This window comes from Pungitius pungitius, chromosome 1 (assembly GCF_949316345.1).
Source record: "Pungitius pungitius chromosome 1, fPunPun2.1, whole genome shotgun sequence".
Taxonomy (NCBI): domain Eukaryota; kingdom Metazoa; phylum Chordata; class Actinopteri; order Perciformes; family Gasterosteidae; genus Pungitius; species Pungitius pungitius.
Window position 1 is genome coordinate 2,462,016 of NC_084900.1, and position 15,821 is coordinate 2,477,836.

At 40.9% G+C, this 15,821-nt stretch overlaps 2 long non-coding RNA genes across 3 annotated transcripts; both read left to right on the plus strand.

Annotated features, from left to right (window-relative positions):
* The first annotated feature begins 8,198 nt into the window (after positions 1-8,198).
* On the plus strand, positions 8,199-10,544 carry LOC134102937 (uncharacterized). Of its 2 annotated transcripts, XR_009948544.1 has the most exons (4): positions 8,199-8,305; positions 8,782-8,837; positions 8,977-9,339; positions 9,449-10,544. It is a non-coding gene; the product is annotated as an uncharacterized LOC134102937 (long non-coding RNA). The 2 variants fall into 2 exon arrangements; XR_009948543.1 differs by lacking the exons at positions 8,199-8,305; positions 8,782-8,837 and having other exon boundaries at positions 8,844-9,339.
* Positions 10,545-12,715: 2,171 nt separating this feature from the next.
* Positions 12,716-15,821, plus strand: LOC119223020 (uncharacterized). Its single transcript, XR_009948550.1, has 4 exons — positions 12,716-12,814; positions 13,961-14,016; positions 14,156-14,518; positions 14,628-15,821. It is a non-coding gene; the product is annotated as an uncharacterized LOC119223020 (long non-coding RNA).

The window sequence follows — 15,821 nt, forward strand, 5'->3', positions numbered from 1 at the left end:
CCTGTTTACTTAATACTGCAGTACATCCAGTGATCACAACTTTGGCTTAAAGCTTTATCATGTAAACATAACATGTATATTATACAGCACATTTTAACCACTGTGTTTAACTCAGTTCTATATGGTCCAAAATCAGAATGTTTTGCTTTGCTCGCCTAATACCTGACAGAAGAAAAAACTCCTAAAGAACCCTTTTTTGGGAGAAAGTTGGGAGAAATCCATAAAGGACGGAAGGTTTTAACATCACATCATGACAGGATGTTAATGTGTACAGTATTTATATGATTTACATGACTATAAATTGTTATTGATTATAATGCATTCACTTTATCTAACATACAAATGTAATATCTACTATCTAACATCACACAAACTATAATTATACACTAAACATTACTACATGTAAAATACCTTCCACTGCTAGGTGTGCACTTCTTAAATACCTAACAAATTTAATAAACTTGTATTTGTATTTTTACTCTTTATTCTTGTGATTTATTCACTAAGTTTGTTTTTACAAACGTAGCAGTTCCACACAATCAAATCCAAAGAGATGGCAGAATAAGCAGCTTTTAGTGTCCATTCATTCTGGATCTTTAGCGTGTTTGACTCAAAGCACAACTCTGCTGTGCCTTTTCATGTGAAAACGTCATCTACGTTACGTGTCAAACATGGACCAATTAAAACCAAGACGTTACTAGACACTTGATGACGTCACTTCACCAACTACGCTGAGCAGTGTTTTCACTGACTGACAAACATCTTTGTGCAATAATTAGTAATAAAGGTTATAATGTGATTAAAATTTAAGATAAAGATGGTTTAATTCTGATGTTAGAGATGTTAAAAGTAGTGATTTTAAGATAATACAAGTTTTTTTTCTTCTGTGATGTGATGATGATGTGATGTTGGAGCCTCTTCTCCTCTGTCTCCTCTCACAGGGAGGAGATGATCTGCAGCATCCTGGTGATCTTCATCCTGACCCCCTGTGTCTGTGGTCAGTTCACTTTAGTGTTTGTAAAGCAGCTGTGAAGCATCAGCACACACTCCTCAGAAACATCTGGAGATGGAGTCTAAAGGCTCCATGTTAAAGCTGTCACTTTGTCACCTCCTCCTCTCCTTCTCTGTCTCCTCAGCAGGGTCATTTGTAGTGAATGTGACACAGAGCTGGTATCATGCAGAGGAGAAGCACAACATCTCACTGGAATGGATGTTCCCCACCAGCACAAACCACTCCACCAACTCTCTTCATATATTCTGTGCAATGTTAACTCCTAAAAGACCCTCAGTCCTGTTGAGTCTATATAAAGGTGTGGAGCTCTCAGAGTTTCAGGATAAACGCTTTGCAGGACGAGTCCAGTGGGACAAAGACGTCCTCAGAGAAGGACGACTCAGACTTCACATCTCCAGACTCCAGACTAATGACTCGGGGCTGTACTCATGTGATGTCTTTACTAGTTATGGGATGAACTTTAAGGAATGTCACCTCAATGTCACTGGTAGGTTCATGAAGTTAAACTTACTAACACGTTTAATTCAGCAGCTTTATTCAGATAAATAAACCTCTTTCTTTACATTAATAAACAGATTTGGGTCTCTTTGCAGCAGTGAAGGATCGACCTGAACCTGAGACAACCAGTGACACCAGTCTGAGAGGAGATCCTCGTGGAAAGATCGGTATCTACTGTGTACTGGGAATACTGGGACTAGCATCCGCTCTACTGTTTGTTCATTTTGTTTCTGCATCGCAAAAAAAGAGTCAGAGGAGTTCTGACTGATGTCCACCTGGGACGTGGGGTCCAGGGGCAGATTGTCCGTCTGGGTCACTGCCGTTTTACGACAGGGTTTTTTAATCTCTCTTCGACGTTAACGCCCCTTAAAATATTCTATGCGTCACAGAACACGTTACATTTGCTCTAAATCTTAATGAATTACTGACTGAGATTCATACGACTCCTCGTGGTGTGTGTTCATGCTGTTTGTGTACACGTACAGGGACTTTTTACTGAAATGTGATACGCAACTATTTTGTGCTGAAAGGCAGCTATTTACTATTTATAATTTTGCTGGTAATCATGTTATAAAAGCAATAAGGTACGAGAGGCACTCCTTTATCCTCAATAATGTAACAGTTTGCATGTTGCCTAACAACAGCCCCGAACTGTTACATGATGATCAAGTACAGCCTCTTGTACCTCATTGCTTTATTATAATACGGGATGAAATCCAGCATTCTGATTGGTTGAGAGTCACAGGGTGAACTGTATTGAGCCATAATGTAATGTACCTGTTTACATTGACCTGATCGTTGCATATCACTGCGCATACTAAATAACCTGAAGGTTTGTGTGACCCAGTTGTATCGTTTGGCCTGCTGGTGATTGCCCAAAAAATATACAATCGTTGTAAGGCAGCTTTTAACCAAAGAGACACTTCAGGTGGACTTTATGAGCGATGTGAATGAAGGAGATGGTGCGATTTCTAGCTGGGAGACCTGGGATGTCTTCAGATGGGGCACAAACTAATGTCCATCTCCTAGTGCAAGGGTGGCCAACCAGTCAGAGCCTAAGAGCCACATTTTTTACTGTGTTACCGCAAAGAGCCACATCATACACATGGGCACACATGAACATCACCTCATCACTTCCTCACACACACACAGACCTCTGCTTAGCCAGATTTATTGTAAATGTCACACACCAACATGATAATGACAGAATTTGACTTCTACAGACCACGGGCAAGTTTTTTTTCAACAATGAACATTGTGTGCACTGTCTCACACACACAAACTCTCAGTTCAACCAAGTCCACAAACAAAAATATAATAATTAAAATATCTTTTTTCTCTTACTATGTATTTTGCTTAGTGGGACTTCTGGCATTCCTTGCCTTGAACAATCCTCTTCAAATCTGGCTTGTATTCAGTTGTTGCCACTCGAAGCAATTCTTTCAGATGGGTGTCAGTCAGAACAGATCGATGCTTTGATTTCACGTGTTTCAGGGTAGAAAACACAGACTTGCAGACGTATGTTGACCCAAATATTGACAGTATCTTAAGCGCAGCCCGTTTGACATTGGGGTAATTTTCCATTGGCACACTTTTCCAGAACTCAATGGCCCCTTCCTTTAAAGCAGGTTTCAGTTGGTCCTCCTCACAAAGATTGATAATCTCCAACTCAGCCGCAGCCTCATCTGTGACTAGCGGGGCTTTCAAACAGTGCGTCTCCACATTAAATGGGTCAACGAGGAATGCAATCTGTGGCCTTTTCAGTTGTAGATCACGGAACCGGGTCACGAAGCTTTCGTGCAGGTTTTCAACCAGTGTTGCATATCTAGCTCTTTTCTTATTCAGGGCGACGCTGGTGACTTGCCTGCTGGCTTTTAGCAGAGTGGGGAAATGCGTTAAATCTCCCTTTTTAATATGCGCCTTGAACAGCATTAGTTTGTTGACAAACGCAAACACACTTTGCACCAGGTCAGGCAGCATTTTAAACTTACCCTGTTTACTTAAAAGATCTTGTCCCTACTGGGAAACTTTGCGGTATTTTCATCTAACGCGCATGCGCGTTTGGCAAAAGTACCATATTGAACTCAAGCAAAGCGAACACGCACATTAAAAAAACACAAACCCAAACTTCGATATGAACGTTAGAGCCGCATGAAACCAGGCAAAGAGCCGCATGCGGCTCGGGAGCCGCGGGTTGGCCAGGCCTGTCCTAGTGGATCGTCTCCTGCTGCTAACAAACGTGATGTTGCTGTTTGTCTGTCGCTTAGCAACAGCCACACGTACAGGGACTATTTCCACTTGGCTACTGACATGTGAAACACAACATTTAGCGGCTACATGGCAGTTCTTTACTTTAACATTACTAACATTTTTAAGGCGATCCACTAAAAAAACAGAAACAGCGTCAGGTTGCCTTTGTCCGGGTCAGGACACCGTTCTGGGTTCAGGGTTTGTTTTTTTCTCTTTGATTACTCTAAAGTTTTTTAAATTGTTTATAAGCATTCTGTCAACGGAATTTAACATGTAATGTTTTTTAAGCATTTGTTTCCCTTTCACTAAAAAGTAAACTTGTATTTGTTTAATAGAAAAAAAGTTAAAGAGGATTGACACATTTCCAATAAGAATGCATCAGATTTTCATCCGCTTAATTTCAAGCTGTTTTTAGATTAGTCTTATTTCATTTTATTCATTGATGTTTTTATTCAAGTCTCACTATAAATGACAATTTTTTTGTTTGTCATACGAATAAAGTTGTCCCTCCTTAATGAAACCACATCCACTAACGTCCTTTATCAAAGCAGACCCACAAGCAGCTACACAATTGTTAAGAACTTTACATTACATTACATGTCATTTAACTGATGCTTTTATCCAAAGCGACTTACAATAAGTGCATTTCCACTGTAGAAATACAAACTCAGAAGAACAAGTAACAAGAAAGTACAATTATCATCAAATAAGCAGTTTCAAAACATGTTATAGAAAAGTGCTATTATAAGTACAATTTAAGTGCTACGATTTGTTAGTGCTACGGTTTGCTAGTGTTTTAGTGAAGGCAGAGTCTAAAAAGGTGTGTCTTGAGTTTTCGACGGAAGATGTAGAGGCTCTCTGCAGTCCTGATGTCATCGGAGAGCTCATTCCACCATCTGGGAGCCAGGACAGCAAAGAGTCGCGATCTCGCCGAGTGCTTTTCTCTCAGTGAGGGATGATTAAGCAGCTTGGTAGATGCAGATCAGAGTGTGCGGGTTGGGATGTAGGGTTTCACCATGTCCCGGATGTAGACTGGTCCCAAATCATTCACAGCATGGTACGTCAGTACCAATGTTTTGAACTGGATGCGGGCAGCCACTGGTAACCAGTGAAGAGAACGGAGAAGTGGTGTGGTGTGGGAGTATTTCGAGAGGTTGAAGACCAGTCGAGCTGCTGCATTCTGGATGAGCTGCAGTGGTCGAATGGCGGCAGCAGGGAGACCTGCCAGCAGAGAGTTACAGTAGTCAAGGCGCGAGATAACAGGAGCCTGAATCAGTACCTGTGCCGCCTTCTGAGTGAGAAGAGGTCGTATTCTCCTGATGTTGTAGAGCGTGTATCTACAGGATCGTGTTGTCGCTGTGATGTTGGGAGTCAGGGAGTCAAGTGTCACGCCAAGGTTCCTGGCATTCTGAGTGGGCGTTAACACGGAGTCGCCGAAGTTAACAGTCAGGTCCTGAGTGGGAGAGTTTTTTCTGGGGAAGAAAAGTAGTTTGGTCTTGTCGGGGTTGATCTTCAGGTGATGAGCGGACATCCACTGGGAGATGTCAGTCAGACATGCAGAGATCCGCGCCGCCACCTGAGTGTCCGAGTCGGGGAAGGAGACAATTAGTTGGGTGTCGTCGGCATAGCTGTGATAGGAAAAACCATGCGAGCGAATGATGGACCCAAAATAGTTGGTGTAGATTGAGAAGAGGAGGGGACCCAGGACGGAGCCCTGAGGAACTCCAGTAGTAAGAGGACAAGGTTCCGACACCGATCCTCTCCAAGTTACCCGATAGGTGCGGCCGTCAAGGTAGGATGAGAGAAGAGAGAGTGCAGAACCTGTGACACCAAGTTCCTGAAGGCTGGAGATAAGGATCTGGTGGTTTACTGTGTCGAATGCTGCAGAAAAGTCCAGAAGGTTGAGAACGGAGGAGAGAGAGGCGACTCTAGCAGCGTGGAGTTGCTCCGAGACAGCGAGGAGAGCAGTCTCTGTGGACTGGACCGCCTTGAAGCCTGACTGATGGGGGTCAAGGAGGTTGTTACGGTGGAGATAGGAGGAGAGTTGGTTAAGAAGAATGTTAATTTGTTTTATAAAATGTTAATTTGTTTTATAAAACGTAAATGTGTTTTCTAAAATGTTAATTTGTTTTCCAAAATGTTAATTTGTCTCGAGCTTTGTAAAAGTGTTTCATTCTTTGTAATGTTGCTTTGCACTTCAGGGCCACCGTATCCGCTGGTCGGTGGTCGCGGTACAAGTTGATCTCAGTTGGTTTTTAGTCACATGAACCCGCCTCCTCCTCCTCATGCAAAGTCCATGTAACGTGTTTTTTTTACTTTATTGAGAATCAACAGCGAGCTGCAAGTAGCGCAGCGTCTTAAATAAAGTGATGTGTCTTAGGTCACGTGATCTGAAGGCACCTTCCCATCGTATTATAACGGACTGTTTGTCCTTAATGGACATTTGTTTCCCTTCCGTTATTTTTACTTTTATACTTTAAATAGTTTTGAAATCAGTACTTTTATACTTTTACTTAAGTAAAAAGTTGATACTTCTACTAAAGTGTTTTTAAACCCTGGTATAAATACTTTTGACACCTCTGAGCACGTCTCTGTTATCACTTTTGTCCCAAGTTCAATAAGCGGAGAAAGTTGTGTTTGGTTCAGACTGACTTCTTTGTCCCTGATTGTTTAGTTGTTCTCCTTCTTGTTCACAGAGTCACAACTAAACAGAAGCAGCGTTCAGTTCATCTGCTCCACGTTTGAGGAGCAAAGTCCCAGAGAGCTGCAGCTACTCTTAAAGTGAAAAGAAAGGGTTTTATCCTCAAGTCTCGCGTTTCTACGTCTCCTGAAGGCAACGCGCTGAGGACGCTGTCACTCATGACTACACGCCCCTCTCCGTTGATGCCCCGCCCCCTACGTACGTCAGCGTCAAACGGAGTGAAGAATGAAAAAAAAGTCTAAACTATATTCAACCCGAAAATACTTTTGTTGCACTTATTTTTATTTTAAAAACATTGTTGTATTTTATGTTCAAGAATAAAACTTAAACTGTGAGGTTCAGGTGTTGACCTGGATTTAGCTTCACTGGAGACAAACGTTTTCTCTACTCTGTATTTTTGCTACGTTGGTGTCGATATTAAATCAGCTATGAACTTTGAATTTATGTTAAAGATGACATGTACTATGTACAAGTCAAATGAACTGAAAATAAAAGAAAATATAAATGATCACTTTCATTTTTTATCGTGTACAAAAGTATGTGTTTTATGTTTAGTTTACAGAGTTTGACTTGTCTTCGAGTTTTATGAAAAGTGCTAAACAAACACATTTTATTATTTTTGCATACAGTGTACGTGCAATAAAAGATGAACATTAATAACAATTAAAACCAGCATTATGTTTTTAACCACTCGAGTAATGTTGGTTATTTATTCATGAAATAAAAAGTGTCTCAAAAACCCAAATCAGCCTGAAGAAGACAAAAAGAAAGATGTTCTGAATCATCATCAGCTTTGTGGAGCATTAGTGCCTTTTATATGATGACAATACAATATGTGTGTTTGTTTAATCCCAAATAGGGACATAAATGTATAAATATAGTGTCAGATTACATGTGTGTAAATGGGTGTGTATATATATATCATGTGTATATATGTGTGTATATATATATATATATATATATATATATATATATGTGTGTGTATATGTTACACACCAGTGACGTGAGGTTCTTGGCTTGGAGGCACAGACTCTTTCAAAGTCACATTCACAAATATATAAATTCAACTGGCTGCTTAACTACTAGTTATGTTTCATATACTCTATTGTTTATTATTCTATAATACGGGTAGATGAAATCAAGCGTTTTGAATGGTTGAAAGTGAGTAGATGGGATGTACTGAATTGAGCCGTAATGTAATGTTACCTGTTTACATGGACCTATCAGTGCATATATGCCATGTTAAAATATATGATATTTACTTGATAAAAACATTAGTAAGCTCAGAAATGTTAAACCACTTCCAATTAGCTCTGAATTATAAGTGAATTTGAACACAAGAACAGTGTTTATTTTAAATAGACATTTTTAATATACCGTCATTAGAAAGCATTTTGTATTGTATCACAACAATGATCAAAATACGACCTGAAACAGACAGTTTTCCCTTTTGTGGAATCAGTCCAGATGATGAACATGAGGGACATTGAGAGGAGGTGAGGCGTCTTCTAGAGTCCTCCTGTGGACTCCTTTAATCCACCACATGAGTCACCATGAGTCACGCGCCCTGGGAAATAAGTTAAACTCTGTGCTGGTGAACCGGTTTGTCAGGCATGAAACTTCATCATTGTTAGAGCTTGTTTAGTAGGAGGTGTAGTATTTCACTGTGAGTGAGTACTCTCCTCAGATAGAAGACACACTTCAGGTCCTTCACACGTGTGAACGAACCAGAAAGAACAAACTCGTGGTCCCTGATCGATATTTTATTCTTGACTTTGTAAATAAGTTATAATGAACTTCACTGACTAAGGACTTTACTTGTCACATGACTCAAGACGTCCAAGGTAAGGAGAGAATTACTTCACCTTCTTATGATTATTTTAAGATATATTATGTGAGGAGTCATGGATTACACAATGTATTTACAATTGGCGTGGTTTATTTTGTTTTTTAAATAGAATTAAACAGTAGAAAGATGAGATCTGCTGTTTGATTCAGAATATCTCCTGATCCATCAGTAAATGAAGCTTCAATATAATTTTCATCAGCCTGATGAGGTTGTGTGTCCCTGTGAGGTGTTTGTTCTAAATGTTGGCTCTCAAACATCTTAAGCCCTTTATGATCCATTTCTGTAATTTAGCATTGAATGAATTGTATTTTATTGCATTAAGGGAGGTTGTCATCAGCATCAAAGCGTTGTGTGTCTGTAACAAACATGATGATGAACACAAAGAGCATCAGGATGTGAAGACACACTGTAGATCGTTGATGTGATGATGGTGTGATGTTGGAGCCTCTTCTCCTCTGTCTCCTCTCACAGGGAGGAGATGATCTGCAGCATCCTGGTGATCTTCATCCTGACCTCCTGTGTCTGTGGTCAGTTCACTTTAGTGTTTGTGAAGCAGCTGTGAAGCATCAGCACACACTCCTCAGAAACATCTGGAGATGGAGTCTAAAGGCTCCATGTTAAAGCTGTCACTTTGTCACCTCCTCCTCTCCTTCTCTGTCTCCTCAGCAGGGTCATTTGTAGTGAATGTGACACAGAGCTGGTATCATGCAGAGGAGAACCACAACATCTCACTGGAATGGATGTTCCCCACCAGCACGGACCACTCCACCAACTCCCTTTATGTCTCCTGTGAGATGTTACCTGATGAGATACCCTTAGTCCTGTTTGTGCTACATAAAGGTGTGGAGGTCCCAGAGTTTCAGGATAAACGCTTTTCAGGACGAGTCCAGTGGGACAAAGACGTCCTCAGAGAAGGACGACTCAGACTTCACATCTCCAGACTCCAGACTAATGACTCTGGGCTGTACTGGTGTCAAGTGGACACAAGTTATGGGAAGAACTATAAGGAATGTCACCTCAATGTCACTGGTAGGTTCATGAAGTTAAACTTACTAACATGTTTAATTCAGCAGCTTTATTCAGATAAATAAACCTCTTTCTTTACATTAATAAACACATTTGTTGGGTCTCTTTGCAGCAGTGAAGGATCGACCTGAACCTGAGACAACCAGTGACACCAGTCTGAGAGGAAGGATCGGTCTCTACTGTTCACTGGGAATACTGGGACTAGAAGCAGCTCTACTGGGTTTTCATTTATTTTATCTCTGCATTGCAAAACAGACTAGTGATCAACACAAAACACGACACATCAGAACCACAATTCAAGATATTAATCTTGAAACATTGGGACCAAAATGATTGACCTTCTGGTAGGACTTCTGACATCACAGTATGAATGGAAGTCAATGGTGGCATCAAGCGTCAGGACGACTGTGGGTGGAGAGTCCAGTCAGAGGATCCACGGTTCCATCCCAGAGCCTGCTGACCCGCGTGTTGATGTGTCCTTGAGCAAGACACTTGACCAGCATCGCTCCTGTAGCTGTGACCTCACAGTGTCCATATTCGCTTTTTTTTTCTTTGCCTGAGATTCAAAGGAAATCCAGTCTTTTTGTCCTGGACCTCTTCAGCTCCTCTAACAGAGGCTCTTACTACTGAACAGATGCTACATTAAGCGTCATTCTGCTCCTGATCCAAGACGAATGTTCCTTCTGGTTCTTGTTTCTAAAGAAGATTTAGATTCTGTATGTTTACTTGCTGACTTGTTCACATTGTTCTGGTGACTTTACGTCTGGTCGTTGCTCCACAGAAGAAGGAGACGTCACTCGGGACGTCGTGGTCGTAAATCATTTCACTGTCTAACAATGTAGCCGCACCTTGCCTCAATATTGCATTTTGCACATTATGCGATTAATCGCTGTCAATCAGAATACTGATGCGATTAATCAAATTCAAATTTTTCATCTTTTATTACTCTTATACATACTATATCATATTTGTACAAAACATATACTGTTACATTACTTATATTATCCTACTTTTTTTAAATAAACCATTACCTTTTTAATCAGCTTCTTAATTTGTCGTATTAATTCAAAAAGTCACAAAGTGATCAAAACCATCCTCAATAATACAAATGTATTTTATTTCATCATTTGATCACTAAAGAAGACAAAAGGAAAGATGTTTAGAGTCATTATCAGCTTCGTGAAGCATTAAACTGACACTACCTGCTACTTAGTGTGTGTGTGTTGTTTATTTCTTCCACAAAAACAGTCAATTCATTAACAATAAAAGTCCATCACTAATGTAAATGTCCCAGAGGAGGAAAACGGTTCCTTAAATCAGAATTCTTGAGCCAGCTCCATCCAGCGGGTCCATGTTACCAGCTCTTCTCTTTCTTTCCCCCTTTCCTTCTTCCTTCACACAGGGGCCTGTTCCCAGTCTGCTTCCTCTTCCTCTCTTGTGTCCAACGTGTCCTTCTTCAGGCTCCCCAGCTCTTCCTCAATCAGGTGTCTTATTGAGCCCCTACAGCTGGGTGCGTGCTGAAGCCTTCTGGGACATGTAGTGAGGACAGGAGGGGGGGGCATTCTGTGATGCAGCGGCCCCCCACTACTGGACCCCTCGTGATGCCACACATCCCTCTCCCCAGACTTTAAAAAGTACATTTATGGTAACATGCAGATTAGAAAGAACAGTGTTTCATTTCCTTCATAACAATATTAAGCTTTAGTTTGGAATCAATCAGCTTTCTTTGGATCTGCCTCTACTCTGTTCTACTTGTTCCTTTATTTTATTCCTTTGAGTGTTTGCACAGAACGAGTCAGAGGAGTTCTACCTGGGACGTAGGATCCAGGGGAGGAATGGCCTTCTGGGACCCTGGGGGTTTGAGGGACAGTCTAGTGGGACAAAGACGTCCTCAGAGAAGAACGACTCAGACTTTACATCTCCAGACTGTATTAAATGGAAAATGAAGTCGGTACAGAAGCTTGTGCGGCTGTTGTGTTTTTTTCCAACAGAGTGTAAAGATAAGAGTTATAAGAGTAGTGATAAAGATCAGTGATAAATAATAAGGCCTGTTTCATGCACCATGGAAATTACCGTTGAGTTAATCACAGGTTGGAATGTTTCTAGCTGAGTGTCTTCATTAAACCACTCTGACCTCACAGCATTATTGGTGACACACACAGACAGAAGCTGTCAGGTAGCTCAGGAATTTAGTACCTGTCAGAAAATGTGTCTGAAAGGACAAAGCTTTTATCGTGACGTTTTTGGCACAAAGTCAGAGCATTTATTCCAGATCAAAAGAAACTATTTGATGTCATGTTCATTTGTTAAAACCTGACGATCAAATATCCACCTTTGTCTTCCAGTTCTCTTCTTAACAGCATTATGTAGTTTTCTCTCTGGATACTTCCTGTACTACGATATCTTGACCTGCATTTTCATGAAGAAAGGTACTTCTTTGATGTGAGACAAACAAATATTTACAAAAAGGCTGTAACTTTTACAAACTATTCTATTTGAATTTAAGGATTTTTAATGGTAATTCTTCAAAAGCGTCAGCATCACCAAGTCTTTGTAACCACAACGACCTTCATAACGCCTGTAGACACGGAGCAGGAACCAAAGAAGGTGTTGTGGTTTCATCACAGGAGTCTGAGGGCATTTTGTCCCACAGGAGGACTGTTCATAACTTGCCTTCTTAAATATAACTGCGTGACATGTTGGATTTAGAAAAGAAGAAAAGCCAGTTTGACTCCTCCTGTTACCAGTAGTGGATCACATCTCAACGCTTATGAAACCTGATCATAGTTCCTGTTGTTCATGTTTAAGGTCCCTGTGTTTTATGTTTTATCAGTTTTATATTCATTACTTTTATACATTCTTTGTAGCTGTTACTGCTGTTCTGATGAGTTTCCAACTTAATTCCTACATTTGAGGTGAAGTAAAGAGAACAATATTAAGATGAAGTGGAGCAGAAGTATGACGTCATTAAATAAAAGTAACAAACAATACAATGTTCACTCATTCATTCATCAGAACATCCTAAAATTGAATTTGTTTTCCTTAATAAATTCTCCACATATTTAAAGTCTTTGGGGTTTTTAGGACTTCATTTCGAAAAGATTGAAAACAGTTGCGTCATATTTTACTTCAAGGAAACGCAGCTTCACTTTTGATTTGTGAAAAATCTGAATAAACAATTATAATATTGTTTAAATGTATCCACACTGAATTCTAATCATGAGTGACCTGAACCATGTGAATTCCTTTCAGTTTCTCTTGCTGTTTTAAAAGTGGTGCAACAACAAGAGAGGAGTGGTTTTACCTGAACAAGGCGCGTCTTTGGCTGTGAACAAGCGCTGACGACTATATAAGAAGAGTGGTTCTTACAGCCTCACAGTCTCTATCACGTTATGTTCTCACTACGTACCTTAAACTTTGAAGAATCCAGACAGAGAAGAAGAAGAAGAAGAAGAACCGCCTACTGAGGACATGAGAGGTAAGGAATGAATGAATGAATGAATGAATGTCCTGATGTTGATGCCCTACTGGCTGGATTTTAAAAATTATGGAAAGTTTAATAACTGAAAGAAGTGATAATCAATAGTTACAAAGTGAAACAAAGTATGAATAGTTCATATTATTTCGCGAAATAGAGAAGTCTCCCAGGTCCAAGTCTCATTCGATCATCAATATTGGTTCACAGGAGGATTCTGATCAGATCTTTCTCCAGCTCACCTCTTTCAATCTCCCTGGGGGGGGGGGGGGGGGGGGAGGGGCCTTTTGCTGCAGGCGTATGTGATTGGCTGCACATTTATGCCCAGCTCCTCCCTCTTGAACTCCTTTGTCCTCCAAGGCATCACATGACTCCGTACTGCAGTATTAAGTAAACAGGGATCGGTCGGAGAGGATTTCAGATTCGACCATCAGATGGAGCCAGGAGGGTCCGAACCGAGCGGGTCAGCGTGGTTGTTAATTCAGGTATTTCTAAAAATAAGCTACAACATCTGGGTTCTGTTAACACGAGAGGCATGCGCATTGGACCTCTCTGAAATCTAAGTTCTGACCAAGAAAACATTACGCAGTTTCAGACGCTTTCATTAAATCATCCAGTGATCACACCTTTGGCTTAAAGCTTTATCATGTAAACATAACATGTATATTATACAGCACATTTTAACCTCTGTGTTTAACTTAGTTCTACATGGTCATTCACTAGCTGAATGTCCCAAAAAACCCTTTTGGGGAGAAAATTGGGTTAAATTTAAAGGACGACAATTAGTGTGTACAGTATTTATATGATTTACATGACTATAAATTGTTATTGAGTAAAATGCATTCACTTCATCTAACATACAAATGTAATATCTAACATCACACAAACTATAATTCTACACTAAACATCACTACATGTACTTTAACCTACTCGATGACGTCACTTCACCAACTACGCTGAGCAGTGTTTTCACTGACTGACGAACATCTTTGTGCAATAATTAAGTAATAAAGGTCGTTATTAATGTGATTATAATTTAAGTTAAACATGGTTTGATTCTGATGTTAAAAGTAGTTTTTGAAATAATACAAGTATTTTTTTTACTGTGATGTGACGTTGGAGCCTCTTCTCCTCTGTCTCCTCTCACAGGGAGGAGATGATCTGCAGCATCCTGGTGATCTTCATCCTGACCTCCTGTGTCTGTGGTCAGTTCACTTTAGTGTTTGTAAAGCAGCTGTGAAGCATCAGCACACACTCCTCAGAAACATCTGGAGATGGAGTCTAAAGGCTCCATGTTAAAGCTGTCACTTTGTCACCTCCTCCTCTCCTTCTCTGTCTCCTCAGCAGGGTCATTTGTAGTGAATGTGACACAGAGCTGGTATCATGCAGAGGAGAACCACAACATCTCACTGGAATGGATGTTCCCCACCAGCACAAACCACTCCACCAACTCCCTCTATGTCTCCTGTGAGATGTTAGCTGATGAGAAACATTCACTCATGTTCCATCTATATGAAGGTGTGGAGGTCCCAGAGTTTCAGGATAAACGCTTTTCAGGACGAGTCCAGTGGGACAAAGACGTCCTCAGAGAAGGACGACTCAGACTTCACATCTCCAGACTCCAGACTAATGACTCTGGGCTGTACTGGTGTGAAGTGCTCACAAGTTATGGGAAGAACTATAAGGAATGTCACCTCAATGTCACTGGTAGGTTCATGAAGTTAAACTTACTAACACGTTTAATTCAGCAGCTTTATTCAGATAAATAAACCTCTTTCTTTACATTAATACACAGATTTGTTGGGTCTCTTTGCAGCAGTGAAGGATCGACCTGAACCTGAGACAACCAGTGACACCAGTCTGAGAGGAAGGATCCGTCTCTACTGTGCACTGGGACTAGCAGCATCTCTACTGGGTTTTTATTTATTTTATCTCTGCTTTGCAAAACAGACTAGTGATCAACACAAAACACGACACATCAGAACCACAATTGAAGATATTGATCCTTTAAGTTTTTGCACAGAAACAGTCTGATGTTTTCTACTTGAAGTCCAGCTGAGACACATCTGGTCTGTGGATGTCTCATGTGTCTCGTGGACCAACAGCAGCATGAAGGTATCAGTGGTCTACAGAGACACTTGTGACTCAGGGAGCCCAGCATCGCTCCTGTAGCTGTGACCACACAGTGTGAATGGAGTGAATATTAGTTACTGAAGGACAGGAAGCTGCTCGTCAGTGTGTGTGTGTCACGTCCTGGCACGTATCGGGCGGAAAGGATCCACACGCAGAGGGAAGTCACAGAAATAAGGGTTTTAATATTCAACTGAAACAACGAGCCGAGCTCGATGGCAAAACATAAAACAAAAACGTATTCTCTAGGAGACCAGCTAAGAAAAAGGCAAAACACAAAGTAATCCTCCGGACGGGGAAGTCTCCTCCTTGGAGAGGGAAGCTCGACAGGAGCCCACGAGATGCAGCCCCCGCGGCACGACGCTGGAGACCGGACGAGCAGGACTAGGCTGTGCGTAAAAGACAGAGGGGGTCTTGAGGCTGCTGGAAAGGACAAGAACTCGACTCACAGTAACAATCCGACAAGACACAAAGGGAACACATGCAAGATATAGACAGGGTGATTAGACATGACGAGAAACAGGTGTAACAGCAAACGGGGCGGGCACTGATTGAAATGAGTGGCAGGTGGATGGGAAGACTATGTGAGAAGTGGGTGTGTGCGCTAAGGTGAGACTAATGGGTAAATGAGTGTGTCAGTGAATGTAAATGGCAGAGGGGAAGAGAGAGAGAGAGACCCGGATCCTGACAGTGTGAGAGAGTGAATGAGGACATGAATGGAAAACACATCTCTACCTCCTTAACCTGGATTAGAAAGCACTTTATTATCACTTATGAAGGAACTTAAAGCACTTTGTAGATTAGATTGCTTGAAGACAATGTAGTCTCCTGATTCTTGTTCTGGAATGTTTTTTTTTATAGAAATAATAAATTGTCTTAA